This window comes from Phalangium opilio, unplaced genomic scaffold, assembly GCF_054372755.1.
Source record: "Phalangium opilio isolate 3A_F unplaced genomic scaffold, DU_Popi_V2 ptg000026l_1, whole genome shotgun sequence".
NCBI lineage: Eukaryota > Metazoa > Arthropoda > Arachnida > Opiliones > Phalangiidae > Phalangium > Phalangium opilio.
In genome coordinates this window covers 1,349,695-1,365,046 of record NW_028324157.1, presented here as the reverse complement: position 1 = coordinate 1,365,046, position 15,352 = coordinate 1,349,695, and the positions used below count along the sequence as shown (strand labels likewise).

General features: G+C 36.3%; 1 long non-coding RNA gene across 1 annotated transcript; it reads left to right on the top strand.

Moving 5' to 3' along the window:
• The first annotated feature begins 5,963 nt into the window (after positions 1 to 5,963).
• Positions 5,964 to 10,274, top strand: LOC149691161 (uncharacterized). Its single transcript, XR_016383563.1, has 2 exons — positions 5,964 to 7,144; positions 10,126 to 10,274. It is a non-coding gene; the product is annotated as an uncharacterized LOC149691161 (long non-coding RNA).
• The last annotated feature ends 5,078 nt before the right edge of the window (positions 10,275 to 15,352 follow it).

Sequence of the window (15,352 nt, the reverse complement as noted above, 5' to 3'; positions counted from 1 at the left end):
AATCGACAACAAGCATCACCAAAGACGCTAAAATATACCCCCAAAACATCCACCAACGAGGAAGATCTACCATACAATAAACGTTGCTAATATTGACGTTTAAAGTGACGGGTACCCCTCTTGCCCGCTTTATTCAAATTTTGGGGTATATATTTCAACATATCTCAAAATTCTGTAATCAATATAAATGTCGTGATTTAAAAATCAAATATTAATTAATTAATTGCTGGTAATTAAGCAAAACTTCCGACTGCTGGTAAATAAGCTAGATTACCGATAACTGGTAAATAAGCTAGATTACCGATAGCTGGTAATTAAGCTAGACTACCGACTTGTTGTAAATAAGCTATATTACCGACTGCTGGTAATTAAACTAGAATACCGACTGCTGGTAATTAAACTGGAATACCGATTGCTGGTAATTAAGCTAGATTACAGTCTGCTGGTAATTAAGCTAGATTACCGTCTGCTGGTGATTAAGCTAGATTACCGACTGCTGGTAATTAAGCTCGATTACCGACTGCTGGTAATTAAGCTAGATTACCGATAGCTGGTAATTAAGCTAGATTACCGATAGCTGGTAATTAAGCTAAACTACCGACTGCTGGTAAAAAAGCTAGACTACCGATGGCTGGTAATTAAGCTAGATTAATGACTGCTGCTAATTTAGCTAGATTAATGACTGCTGGTAACTTAGCTAGACTACCGACTGCTGGTAATTAAGCTAGATTACCGACTGCTGGTAATTAAGCTAGATTACCGTCTGCTGGTAATTAAGCTAGATTACCGACTGCTGGTAATTAAGCTAGATTACCGACTGCTGGTAATTAAGCTAGATTACCGACTGCTGGCAATTAAGCTAGATTACCGACGGCTGGCAATTAAGCTAGATTACCGACTGCTGGTAATTAAGCTAGATTGCCGACTGCTGGTAATTAAGCTAGATTACCGACTGCTGGTAATTAAGCTAGATTACCGTCTGCTGGTAATTAAGGTAGATTACCGAATGCTGGTAATTAAGGTTGATTACCGACTGCTGGTAATTAAGCTAGATTACCGACTGCTGGTAATTAAGCTAGATTACCGACTGCTGGTAATTAAGCTAAACTACCGACTGCTGGTAATTAAGCTAAACTACCGACTGCTGGTAATTAAGCTAGACTACCGACTGCTGGTAATTTAGCTAGACTACCGACTGCTGGTAATTAAGCTAGACTACCGACTGCTGGTAATTAAGCTAGACTACCGACTGCTGGTAATTAAGCTAGACTACCGACTGCTGGTAATTAAGCTAGACTACCGACTGCTGGTAATTAAGCTAGATTACCGACTGCTGGTAATTAAGCTAGATTACCGACTGCTGGTAATTAAGCTAGATTACCGACTGCTGGTAATTAAGCTAGATTACCGTCGGCTGGCAATTAAGCTAGATTACCGTCGGCTGGCAATTAAGCTAGATTACCGACGGCTGGTAATTAAGCTAGACTACCGACGGCTGGTAATTAAGCTAGATTACCGACTGCTGGTAATTAAGCTAGATTACCGTCGGCTGGCAATTAAGCTAGATTTCCGTCGGCTAGCAATTAAGCTAGATTACCGACGGCTGGTAATTAAGCTAGATTTCCGACTGCTGTTAATTAAGCTAGATTTCCGACTTCTGTTAATTAAACTAGATTACCGACTGCTGGTAATTAAGCTAGATTACCGACTGCTGGTAATTAAGCTAGATTACCGACTGCTGGTAATTAAGCTAGAATACCGACTGCTGGTAATTAAGCTAGAATACCGACTGCTGGTAATTAAGCTAGAACACCGACTGCTGGTAATTAAGCTAAACTACCGACTGCTGGTAATTAAGCTAAACTACCGACTGCTGGTAATTAAGCTAGACTACCGACTGCTGGTAATTAAGCTAGACTACCGACTGCTGGTAATTAAGCTAGACTACCGACTGCTGGTAATTAAGCTAGATTACTGATAGTTGGTAACTAAGATAGATTACCGATAGTTGGTAATTAAGCTAGATTACCGATAGTTGGTCATTAAGCTAGATTACCGATAGTTGGTCATTAAGCTAGATTACCGATAGTTGGTCATTAAGCTAGATTACCGATAGTTGGTCATTAAGCTAGATTACCGATAGTTGGTAATTAAGCTAGATTACCGATAGTTGGTAATTAAGCTTGATTACCGATAGTTAATAATTAAGCTAGATTACCGATAGTTGGTAATTAAGCTAGATTACCGATAGTTGGTAATTAAGCTGGATTACCGACTGGTGGTAAATAAGCTAGATTACCGATAGTTGGTAATTAAGCTGGATTACCGACTGGTGGTAAATAAGCTGGATTACCGACTGGTGGTAAATAAGCTAGATTAGCGACTGGTGGTAAATAAGCTAGATTAGCGACTGGTGGTAAATAAGCTAGACTAGCGACTGGTGGTAAATAAGCTAGATTACCGACTGGTGGTAAATAAGCTAGATTACCGATAGTTGGTAATTAAGCTAGATTACCGACTGGTGGTAAATAAATTATCCACACATTGGCAACACTGCTTTAAAAAGTTACATCAAGCACCCTTTCGAGACATGTCCTGAACAAATTAGTGTTTAACTCGCTAGTAGTACGACCACGGAGAAGTGATGTAAACTGTAGTTGAAATCAGACATGGGCGCTCTCCTCTCCTTTTGGAGTGAAATGTGCGTTTTGAGAGGAGAGACTCAGAAATTATACTATTGTGAGTGGAGGGTGAGTGGGAGTGGTAGGCCTTTAACAAAACAATAGGCAAGAAAATGAGCGTAACACAGTAATATCATGAAACATTGGAGTGAACCTCTTTGCCTACTCGAAAAACCTATATTAAAAGAGCGCGAGTTTTTACGGGCGGTGTAAGAGGGGTGTAAAAGGGGGAGAGTTTGAAAACTATGCGTTTCACAAAGGCTCGTGAGTGTGAGGAAAAATATATTGGGAGAGGGGGTTCTCTCCTTCTCGCCTTTGGAGTGGGGTGAAAATAAAAATCTTTCCACTGTATCTCGATGGGGGTTTGGGCGACTAGGGGGTAGGAAGGTAAATAGAGAAACAAAACTGACAGCTGTGTATTGAAATAGTCATGTGACTGTCTGGGTTCCCTCCCTCTGCTTGTCCATAGCCCACTCGATCACGCGCGTCACGACGCAAGCTGCTCGCGCTATAGAAGCCCGTTCAAAAGGCCAAAAAGTGCAACTTCAGGATTCTTGGCGGGAAATTTGAACTCGCCGAAAAATTAACATCAAATTCTATGGGAGGAGGTCAGTTTTTTGGCCATATCCTCTCTTCTTTTGATCGAAATGACCTGACATTTTTATGAGACGTGTGGTTCAACGAGTTTTATTATTCTAAAAAAGATTCAAGGTTCTAGAGTGGATAGTTTTTTTTTGTAAAAATTATTTTCAAAATCCAAATGATGGGTTCAGTGCTAAGACTGAATTGATCTTCGGATCTACTGGCCCAAATGTCCTGAAAATTTAATTAGAGGTGTGTTATAATCGATTATATCTAAAAATGGTTAAAACGTTTCATAATTAATTAGCTTTACAAAAAAAAATTTAGTGCTTTTACTCCCTTTCCAAGATTAAACGTATTGCTTAAACATTACGCTAAAAATCTTAGAATTAAACAAAATTATAGGCTCTAAAGCCTAGAACACACCTATTTTGGGGAAGTTCAGAACCCTTGTGTTTCTATCAGAAGCATTTTTTATATAAACACTATTTTAGTTCAAAACCGTTTTTATTGAAAGTATCACATATTTTACAAAAACAAAGAATTAAGCATAGATAAATCAAGATTAAGAAACTGAAAAAGGTTGGGCAAAAGTATTATAATACCAGTTACAATTGGTAAAAAACTAAGATTTAGTGGAGAGATAGTTTTAAATTATAATTAATTGTCAGGGAGGTCCATGTAGAAGAAAAAACTTCCTCACAGCGATCCACTTCTTGTTCAATGACATTCTGTACTGTAGCTTCTTAGTTTTGAAGCTATGTTTTAACATTTGTCAACTTTTCTTGAATGTCATATCATTTCTTATTTTGAGGATAGACTCCATATTTAACCGATTACTCTTTTAAATGCCTCACCCAACAAGTATGGATAACATTTAAAAGTGGCCAATGGCTCGAAAATGATATTGTCAGCTGGGCATCACTCCAAGGGTTTTCGTGACATCTGCCCCTTTGCACGTTTACAAAGCTTAGAAAATTGGTTCAAGACGTCTAGGATTTATAACCTATTACTCCCTAAAAGGCAAGTTAATTAAAGTTTCAGGACACTTGGGCCATTAGATCCAAAGATATTGTGTATTAAGTACTTAATTTACAACTATGACATTGTAAATTAAATTTTATTAAAATAATTATCCACTCTAAAAGCTTCAATCCTTTTTAATATATTAGAATACATTGTAACACACCTCTCGTTAAAATTTCAGGACATTTGGACAAGTAGATCCGAAGATCAATTCAGTCTTAGCACTGAACCCATCATTTTGATTTTGAAAATAATTTTTTTAAAGAAAACTATCCACTCTAGAAGCTTGAATCTTATTTAGAATAAAAACACTCGTAGAACCACACGTCTCATAAAAAGTTCAGGTCATTTCGACCAATAGAAGAGAGGATATGGCCAAAAAACTGACCTCCTCCCATAGATGAAATTATTGAAGATTCCTCGGAATGCCCAACCGAAATATTAAGCCTTGGCCAGGCAGATGTTGGTGATGGTGTTGCACAACTTTCACAAATTGGAACTGGAACTGGAACTAATTTATTGTATTCCGGGGGTAATTTGGGTGTAAATTTTAGCAATAGCAATCACAGTCACGATGAAAATTTGGCCAGTCTGTTTTTACCGCAAAAAAACTCTGGTTTAATACCCATACTCGTCCCATTTATGGACAGAGACGAACGTTTGCAAAATTTGGTTGATTACCCCAATTACTTGGTCCTATTTTTAGGCCAGATTTGACAGTAAACAACAACGCCCCCAGTGATAATGTTACCGCAATTCGTAACGTTTTACCATTGCGCATGCCAGTGTTAGTTAGAGCACAATTAATGGGGACAGGTAACACACATAATTTGGTGGCACTTTCTCCGGTGACGGTAATGCCACCAAATGTTGAAACATCAATGAATGATGTGGATTTACGATTTGAAAACGTTCAGTCGTTACTTCATAATCAATTACTAGATAGGAAGAACGAAATTACTTCTTTGCGTATCAAAAATCCTGCCAAATTGCCTAAACCAGCACCCGTGTTTAAAAGTAACTCTCCTGCATCTAAAGGACGGTCTTTTTCATTTACACCATTTCGCAGTACTAATTAACGTTATCCTAGACGAATGAGTGGTCATAAACCACCTGTAGTTTATAGGGAAGGTACAGCAAAGAGAAAACCTCTACGTATCCTTTTTAAAAAAAATTAAAACAATCCGAAGCCAATGAACGTGTTTGTTTAATTATTGTGACAATATTTAAGGGATTTAATTGTCTTTAACACTAATTATTATTAGCTAAAGAGCAACCACGTGTTTCTATTGAAAGTGTAGATAAGAATGCTAGTGACGAAGATCTATCGGAACAATATAAAAGAATTAGGTTAGAACTTAGTCATCTTAGAACGTATAAGCCTTTACCTGCCTTCTTCAGTTGTTGTTTATGGGGGTGGGGTGGGGTGTTCGACTTCTTACTAGAGGGGTTAGGAAGATGCAAGACAAACACCTACCTCTTTTCACTTATGATTCAGCCTCGCTAACGCTAGACAAGATGTTAGAATGCAGTCTGTTGTGGAGAGTTAAGGACTTTTAACGGGAACGAGGGGCTCATAAAATTTCTGAATCAAAAGTGACCGCGTTTGATGGTATGTGTCAATTGAGAGTCAAAATAGATTCTAATCCAAATTTTTAATATTCAACATAATATTCAACATAATATTCAATCTTGTTCATAAATTTTCACAAACGTTTTAAGGGTCAAAATAAGAATTTAAGCAAAAAATCAAAAGTTATATCTAAGGGAGGTTTGCAATTTATAACTTCTATGTAAGGTTTTTAAGTTAAATTTTAGGGGTGTTAAGGTTAAAATCGTGCAGTTATGCACTAAAAACAATAATGTTCAAAAATAGAAAGTTAAGATTTTTTAAAATTGAATCAATCGGTCAACCAAAATGTAAGTTCTTTAACCATAGTTTAAAGTCAGTTTATCAAAATAGTTTCAAGTTTTCAATTTCTTACAAGTTGCTCCTCTTCCTTTTTCATCTTAAGGGTTCAGGTTTCTTTCTTCTTCTCGATTTAAGGGTTAATTTTTCATTTTTTTTTCTTTTTCCGCGATTTAAGGGTTAATCATTTTCTTTTTTCTTTTAATATTTCGCGCACTCGCGCTCCTTCTCTTCTTCTTAGGGGGTTAAAAAAAATGTCTCCGAGTTTCTTTTCTAACTTCTAGTTTCTCGCAAGGATTTCTGGGACAATAATGTTTGTTGATTGACTTTGGTTTGGCGAATAGTGGACCATATTTATGACGTAGCCGGGTGGATTCATGTTATCAACGAATAGGCAAAACTTTTAAATCTGGGACCAAATTGGGATTGAACAGTTTAAGGGTTAAAAAATAATGTTCTAGAAGTTTCTCCGGCCAGGTACCAGGATAGTGACTCAAGGTCTTGTTGCTTGGGGTCTAAATCAGCGTGACATTTCTCTGAGTTCTTGGAAAGTATTTTAGTTGTTAGGTGTTTCATTTTGCACTGGGGATATAGGGGTGTAGGATAGTTCTAGAAAGTTCTGTGTCAACACTGATGGGCTTGTTCCTTTTCTATTGTACGAGAAAATTTCATTTCAGTTTATTTTAAAGGGATACTTTTAAGTTTAAAGTGCTTGTATTATCTTTATAGTGTTAATTTAAGGTATTTTGTTATTAATTTAAAGATTAATCGAAAATTTAATTTGATTTTTGAGTTAAGATGGTTACAAACGGAGTCAAAAGAGCAACTTCAGAAAAACAGTCCTGCCAAAGGACGTAAACCTCATCAAAAAGATTGCGGGCATAGGAGAAAGAGTAAAATCCCAAGAGCAGCAGTTCCTAAAACAAGATCACCATCTAGTTCAAGGGTAGTTAAGGTTTTTAATTTAATTATTAAAGGAATTAAGCAGGGTTCATACAAGCCTGGAAATGTTAGGAACCTATATTGTAAGCATGGGCGAATACCACTTTTTTACTATCGAGACGAATATCGAATACCCAAAAATTTCCTTATCGAATACCGAGACGAATAATGATTTTTTAATCGAATATCGAGCCAGTCTCAGTACCCCCTCCCAGTTACTAGTGGAGTCCCACAAGGGAGCGTGCTTGGACCACTTTTGTTTTTAATCTTTATTAACGACCTGCCTGATAAATTTGTTTCCCAATTATGTCTATTCGCGGATGATTTAAAGATTTTCCGACAGATAACCTCTTATAACGATATACTTCTTCTTCCATCTGACCTCACTCGACTTAAGCCTGCTATTCGCGAATATTTTCTTTGTCCCAGCCAACGGAAGTTTTGAAAGAAAAACCAAGAAGCATATAAACCACTACGATAAGGTTGTATGTCCATGAACAGGCTGGCTAATGCTTTCTATGCGCAACGACAGAATCTTGTTGTTCGCGATTTTTACCATTAGCTCTATGGCCAGTTTCATTCTCCCCCCCCGAAGCTGTTAGTACCCATTTTTTTACAAAATATTTATTCGGAAATGAAAATGACTATGCTTTAGTGGAAGTATATTTTAAGGGGTTAATATTTCACATTTTGGTACTTAAAATAGTGGAGTTAGGCCTTGGCCCTTTGAAAAATTGGTTGCCGAATATTTATCGAATAGTAAAATCAGTATTCGATATTCGTTGGAATAGTAAAAATGGGTTCAAACGAACACCGTCTTGATATTCGATCGAATTATTCGTTTTAGACGAGTATTCGCCCACCCTTAATATATTATTGATTAAAAATTTAAGGAAAACTCAGGGAAATTTATAGTTTTTTTAGTAAAATTCAGGGAAATTTATAGTTTTTTTTAGTAAAATTCAGGGAAATTTATAGTTTTTTTAGTAAAATTCAGGGAAATTTATAGTTTTTTTTAGTAAAATTCAGGGAAATTTATAATTTTTTTTTAGTAAAATTCAGGGAAATTTATAGTTTTTTTAGTAAAATTCAGGGAAATTTATAGTTTTTTTTAGTAAAATTCAGGGAAATTTATAATTTTTTTTTAGTAAAATTCAGGGAAATTTATAGTTTTTGTTAGTAAAATTCAGGGAAATTTAGTGTTTTTTTAGTAAAATTCAGGGAAATTTATAGTGTTTTTTTAGTAAAATTCTGGGAAATTTAGTGTTTTTTTAGTAAAATTCAGAGAAATTTATAGTGTTTTTTTAGTAAAATTCAGGGAAATTTATAGTGTTTTTTTAGTAAAATTCAGGGAAATTTATTGTGTTTTTTTAGTAAAATTCAGGGAAATTTATAGTTTTTTTTAGTAAAATTCAGGGAAATTTAGTGTTATTTTAGTAAAATTCAGGGAAATTTATAGTGTTTTTTTAGTAAAATTCTGGGAAATTTAGTGTTTTTTTAGTAAAATTCAGAGAAATTTATAGTGTTTTTTAGTAAAATTCAGGGAAATTTATAGTGTTTTTTTAGTAAAATTCAGGGAAATTTATTGTGTTTTTTTAGTAAAATTCAGGGAAATTTATTGTGTTTTTTGAGTAAAATCCAGGGAAATTTATTGTGTTTTTTTAGTAAAATTCAGGGAAATTTATTGTGTTTTTTTAGTAAAATTCAGGGAAATTTATTGTGTTCTTTTAGTAAAATTCAGGGAAACTTTTGGTGTTTTTTTAGGAAAATTCAGGGAAATTTATTGTGTTTTTTTTTAGTAAAATTCAGGGAAATGTATTGTGTTTTTTGAGTAAAATCCAGGGAAATTTATTGTGTTTTTTTAGTAAAATTCAGGGAAATTTATTGTGTTTTTTTAGTAAAATTCAGGGAAATTTATTGTGTTCTTTTAGTAAAATTCAGGGAAACTTTTGGTGTTTTTTTAGGAAAATTCAGGGAAATTTATTGTGTTTTTTTTTAGTAAAATTCAGGGAAATGTATTGTGTTTTTTGAGTAAAATCCAGGGAAATTTATTGTGTTTTTTTAGTAAAATTCAGGGAAATTTATTGTGTTTTTTTAGTAAAATTCAGGGAATTTTTTTGTTTTTTTAGTAAAATTCAGGGAAATTTTTTTTAGTAAAATTCAGGGAAATTTATTTTTTTTAGTAAAATTCAGGGAAGTTTTTTTTTAGTAAAATTCAGGGAAATTTATTGTGTTTTTTATAGTAAAATTCAGGGAAATTTAATGTGTTTTTTTAGTAAAATTCAGGGAAATTTATTGTGTTTTTTTAGTAAAATTCAGGGAAATTTATTGTGTTTTTTAGTAAAATTCAGGGAAATTTATTGTGTTTTTTAGTAAAATTCAGGGTAATTTATTGTTTTTTAATAAAATTCAGGGAAAATTTGTGTTTTTTTAGTAAAATTCAGGGAAAATTTGTTTTTTTTAGTAAAAGTCAGGGAAAATTTGTTTTTTTTAGTAAAATTCAGGGAAAATTTGTTTTTTAGTAAAATTCAGGGAAAATTTGTTTTTTAGTAAAATTCAGGGAAAATTTGTTTTTTTTAGTAAAATTCAGGGAAAATTTATTTTTTTTAGTAAAATTCAGAGAAAATTGGTTTTTTTTAGTAAAATTCAGGGAAAATTTGCTTTCTTAGTAAAATTCAGGGAAAATTTGTTTGTTTTAGTAAAATTCAGGGAAAATTTGTTTTTTTAGTAACATTCAGGGAAAATTTGTTTTTTTAGTAACATTCAGGGAAAATTGTAGTTTTTAGTAACATTCAGCGAAAATTGTAGTTTTTAGTAACATTCAGGGGAAATTGTAGTTTTTAGTAACATTCAGGGGAAATTGTAGTTTTTAGTAACATTCAGGGAAAACTGTAGTTTATAGTATGAGTCTAGGTTATGTTAAAAATAAATCAAAGAAATCCTAAATAACAAAATTTTAATATTAAAAATTTGTAAATTTGTTAGAAATCGAAAGGTAAATCAAAGTCATTGGGTCTGACTCCGACTGTCACAAGCAAGGAAGTTTAACCTCCAAAGTAATCTTCTCCAAAAACAATTAAACCAAATCCTACAAAGGAATCTTCTCCAAAAACAACTGAACAAGATGATAGTGACCCTGTTAAGAATGCTTTTCTCTTCGCACTGGACTCATATTTGAAGGAAGTCAAGGAAAAACTGAATTACCCGTTCAGGTAAGCGTCTTGTTGCTTTTGTTCTTATAAAATCCTATATTTTTGAGTATACATTCCTATATTCTTGAACGTTTCCCGTGGAAATCTATATTTTTGAAAGTAGTAATAGTAATAATAATAAAGCTTTGTCCTACATTATTGAAAATGTCCCATGAAATCCTATATGTTTGAAAGTAATATCATGGTATTATTTTCCTTTATTTTTGTGTTTCGTGAAATCCTTTTGAAAGTGTTTCGTGAAATCCTTTTGAAAGTGTTTCGTGAAATCCTGTTGAAAGTGTTTCGTGAAATCCTTTTGAAAGTGTTTCGTGAAATCCTTTTGAAAGTGTTTCGTGAAATCCTTTTGAAAGTGTTTCGTGAAGTGTACACCGTTCTATTTAAATCATGGTAGAGAAGCTCGCTTCTGATATATCGGAAGCCTTGGATATTGTTAATGAAGATCCTGCACCTGAGGAAGACGTCTCGGCACCTGTCGCAGCGTCTCCCTCTCAGCTTCTTCTACAATATCCTTTCCTTACTGCTCGAACCATACGACCGTTTCGACATGGTTACACCAGAGAGGTAGTGCAGCGGCGGATATTTCAGCCTGGTGGTCCGGAGCGAGATATATACTTCTAGCTGTTACCCGCGGCGTCGCTCGCGTATAAAAAGAACTTCCATCAAAATGATACAAAGAATGGGCAGATTTTACTGATGACCAATTTTTTTGTAGCACCCTAGGAGCGAAGGCACTCGGCGTTGCCCGTCAGCCCATCGGGACCTTTTTTATGACTTTTCACGCGGACATTATTCCATAAAGAAGGGTTTTTAAATTTCTGGCCGCCATTTTAAAAGATGGCAACAAAACGAGCCCAAAAGAGCATTCAGCCCGTCTATAGGTTAAAGGAAAACAGTGTACTAAATATTTGCGAAATCGGTTGAAACGCGCGGACGTTGTTGCATAAAAAATATTTTTTACATTTCTGGGCGCCATTTTTTAAGATGGCGGTGGATTTGAAAATCTTTCTTAGTACGCGAATACTACTTATGAGTAACGTTCCTGCAAATGTTCAACCTTCTAGGGCAAGTGGTTTGGGCTGGGCGTTGATTGTCAGTCTGTCTGTCAGTCAGTCAGTCAATCAGTCAGTCAGGACTTTGATTTATATAGATATAGATTATACACCTCGGCCTCGCTTGATCATGTTAAGATCCCGGAACGACGTGGCGAAGCATTTACGAAAATTCCCGAACCCTCAACTAGCCATTGAGGACTTTGACTATTCAAGAAAAGCGATTTATGCGCCTCCTTGGGAAATAACCCGGATGGCTCGTTAAATTGCCCTTATTTATTCAATATTTTATACAATTTAGGACGTGCCGCATCTTCATGATGACGAGGACTTAGATGATGACAAAGACATATTAACGGTAGCACCAAGACCACCGGTTTCGACACGTGAAGTGTCGGTTATTTATTCAATATTTTATACAATTTAGGACGTGCTGCATCTTCATGATGACGAGGACTTAGATGATGACATATTAATCGTAGCACCAAGACCACCGGTTTCGACACATAAAGTGTCGGTAACTACTTCTACCGCCCCGAATGTACAACCTAGTCCTGGTGTCGCTCCAACCCTTGCTGGGGTGCCTTCTCGGGGTATTTCTCGAGGGGCACTCCTGCGACGGTTGGCGACACCATCTTCTTCGGTTGCCGTATTGCCGACGCCTCCTCCTCCGTCTGGCCAGGGTCGGGCATTGTTGCCTACCCCTGGCAGCACCATTTAATCTAACGTGTTACCGATGGGGGTGCTCGCACCACGTGTGGGATTGCCCGTATAGGTTGATCGAAAAAATGTATTCCTTCCTCTGATATAATAGGTAATAAATAAACAGGTTGTGGTTTGCAAGTTAATTTAATAGTTTGATAAATTAAATAAATTAGTTATTAGAATCATTTCATTTTGATCCACTCTCGACAAAAACACAGTCTAGACTAACTTAACTTTATACATAGTTGTTAGCAGATGACGGAATCTATTGATATGGTTCAGTTCAGTTTACCATAAGTTTGAGTAAAATTCAGGGAAACCTCGTGGAATTCGGACCCTGATGTGTTGCTTTGAACTTAATTGGTGGTTTTGTTCTTTATTTCTTTGTTTTTAGGTATGATTTCTACCTGATCTCACATAGCATTCGTCAGGGGACTGTTTTTCTGACACTCTTCAACATAATTGAGGATACTACTGGTTTGAAACCTGTTCACATGCAGCGAATCGCTTACAAATTGACGCACATGTATTTCAATTGGCAAGGAACCATCAGAGTCCCGGCTCCTTGTCAATACGCCCATAAATTGGCTTTCCATTAAAATGTTCCTATTTCCAATTTATTAACACAAGGTAAAAATCAGGTGTTTTTTTGTTGTTTTTGGTTTAAAAGTAAGTCATAGTCACTGACTTCCCTATCACTCCCTGATTTTTTACGATTAGGTTTTGATACTGAAAAAAAAATTAATTTTTCAAAACAGTATTATTTTCGTGTTTTTCTATAAATATTCCAAATATGATCATATGATCTTCATTTTTTCAGGATTGTTTAATGTTTTTTATGTTTCTAATACATTCTAATGTATTGTTAATAAGCCTGAACACATAAAACTACAAAATTAAGTGCCTTAAAATACACCAAAGAGTGCCAACTACAAAGTTGTCAAAAGCTACCTCGGGTATTGTTTGTTGCCAAATACTAAAGCTGTTACTTAACAGTTCGGAGTTTTTTTTCTTTGATACTAAGATTGTGCTTGTCTTTATTGTACAAATTTTAATAAAGGTTAAAAGTTTCATGAAAAATCCGATTTCTAAATTAAAAATTAGGCCTAATATCCGCGGGGGTTAATGACAAAGGCTTAGCGAATATTGTAATAATTGACTTAATTGTATGTTTTAACTTAAGCCTATTCTATTCTGTGATATTAAAAAACTTTTAATATCACAGAATATAATAGGCTTAATGAAATCTATTATTCGGTCATTCTACAGCTGTAATTAATTAGTCTTTTATTATAATTACGGAGTGTCTATTTGTGCCCGGGTTGCGGGCAGAAATAGCATAAAGGGTGCTAAACACGCCCGGGTTCCGGGCAGAAATAGCGGCCGACTAATGCGAGGCTAAAAGTGCCCGGGTCCCGGGCAGAAATAGCGGCCGACTAATGCGAGGCTAAAAGTGCCCGGGTCCCGGGCAGAAATAGCGGCCGACTAATGCGAGGCTAAAAGTGCCCGGGTCCCGGGCAGAAATAGCCGGCCCACAGTGGACTGTCTATATCTGCCCGGGTTCCTTACTGATGCAAACCCGGGCACAAATAGCGGACCCCCAGTGGGCCGTCTATTTGTGCCCGGGTTTCTCAAAAGTCGAGAACCCGGGCACAAATAGCCGAGTCCACAATGGGCCGTCTATTTCTGCCCGGGTTCCCCGTTGCGGTAAACCCGGGCAAAAATAGCTGATGAATGATTAATGGCTAGTTTTGCCCGGGGATTTGGCTCATTATCAACCCGGGAAAAAATAGCGAGTCCACAAGGGGCCGTCTATTTCTGCCCGGGTTCCCCGTTGCGGTAAACCCGGGCAAAAATAGCCGAAGTTAAATTTATGGCTAGTTGTGCCCGGGTATTTTGCTCATTATCAACCCGGGCAGAAATAACGAGTCCACAAAGGGCCGTCTATTTTTGCCCGCGAAAAGTTCACAAAGCTAAACTGGCTTTAAAAAACTAACTCGCGACGCGACTCAATGTGTTTTAACAGTTTGAGAAACCGATTGATGCATTTTGATGTTCAATAGACAGTTCACGAAAGTTTGTAGCTTTCCAGATATATAGGACCGTAATAAACTTGATCGGCCTCTATTTACTCAATGTTTCAAGGTGAGATGATCACGTGACTTCCAGATGTGCACGTTATAGGGAAATGGACTATACGACGCTGCGCTTTGACCTGAAAGTTTGTTAATGCGCGCGCAACATTTTGTTTACAATTGGTCTATGGGACGCGGCGCTCTGACCTGACAGATGGGAGAGGGACTATGGGACGCAGCACTCTGACATGACCTAACAGCTGGGAAAGGGTCTATGGGACGCGGCGCTCTGACCTTGAAGTTTGCTTATTCGCTTGTCAACTTATGTACTCACCCACTATTTTCGGCATCCAGATGAACTCGTAGATAACCAAAATTAGCGTCAAGTTCAAATGTAACGGCACCACAAAAGTCAAAGTTCACGCTACCCGATTTAAAAATACCGTGAAAAACCAACGCGTTCGGGAACTATAGTGACGTCATTTTATATCTTAAGAATAGTACGGTTTGGTTCCAGCGACCCACCGTGCAGCTCGGTTGTGCACTAGGCCGCTGAAATCTTGATCCGTCGCTGATGGCCAAACGTGGCCCTTCGAAGAAATGTCCATCGCGACGTCATTCAATGTAAAAAAGACCTGAAATTAAAATAAATTCCTTGATTATAACTAAACATCAAAATAACAATTACATTAAACTGAAAGTAAATACGCTATTGCGAATAAATATTCAGGGTTCATACAACTTTTGGAAAACCGATTTCCCTGAGTTTTCCAGGTTTTGTTCCCATACATGAAGTAATAATAATGGGAGTCCTGATTTCCCCGAATCTTACGAAATATCCCCGAGTTTTCCCTGTGTTTTTGTCAACTATTTATTTCCCTGAGTTTTCCAGGTTTGTATGAACCCTGAGCTACGGGGACGTGACGTCAATATTGGTAGTCTAAATTATATGGCCTAACCACTTCCAAAATGGTCCTTAAAACCGAGGTAAGATATTCTACAGGGCCGGTAGGCCCTTGTAGATATGACTTGATACCGTTTTGTAACGTTAAAGTAATATTCACCCGCTTTTGCTAATTTCCTACGGAGATTAACATGGGTTTTTCGTGATTTTTCCCCACCGCTAACTTAAAAACTACAGCGAAGTTACTTTTCGGAATTATCTTAAATT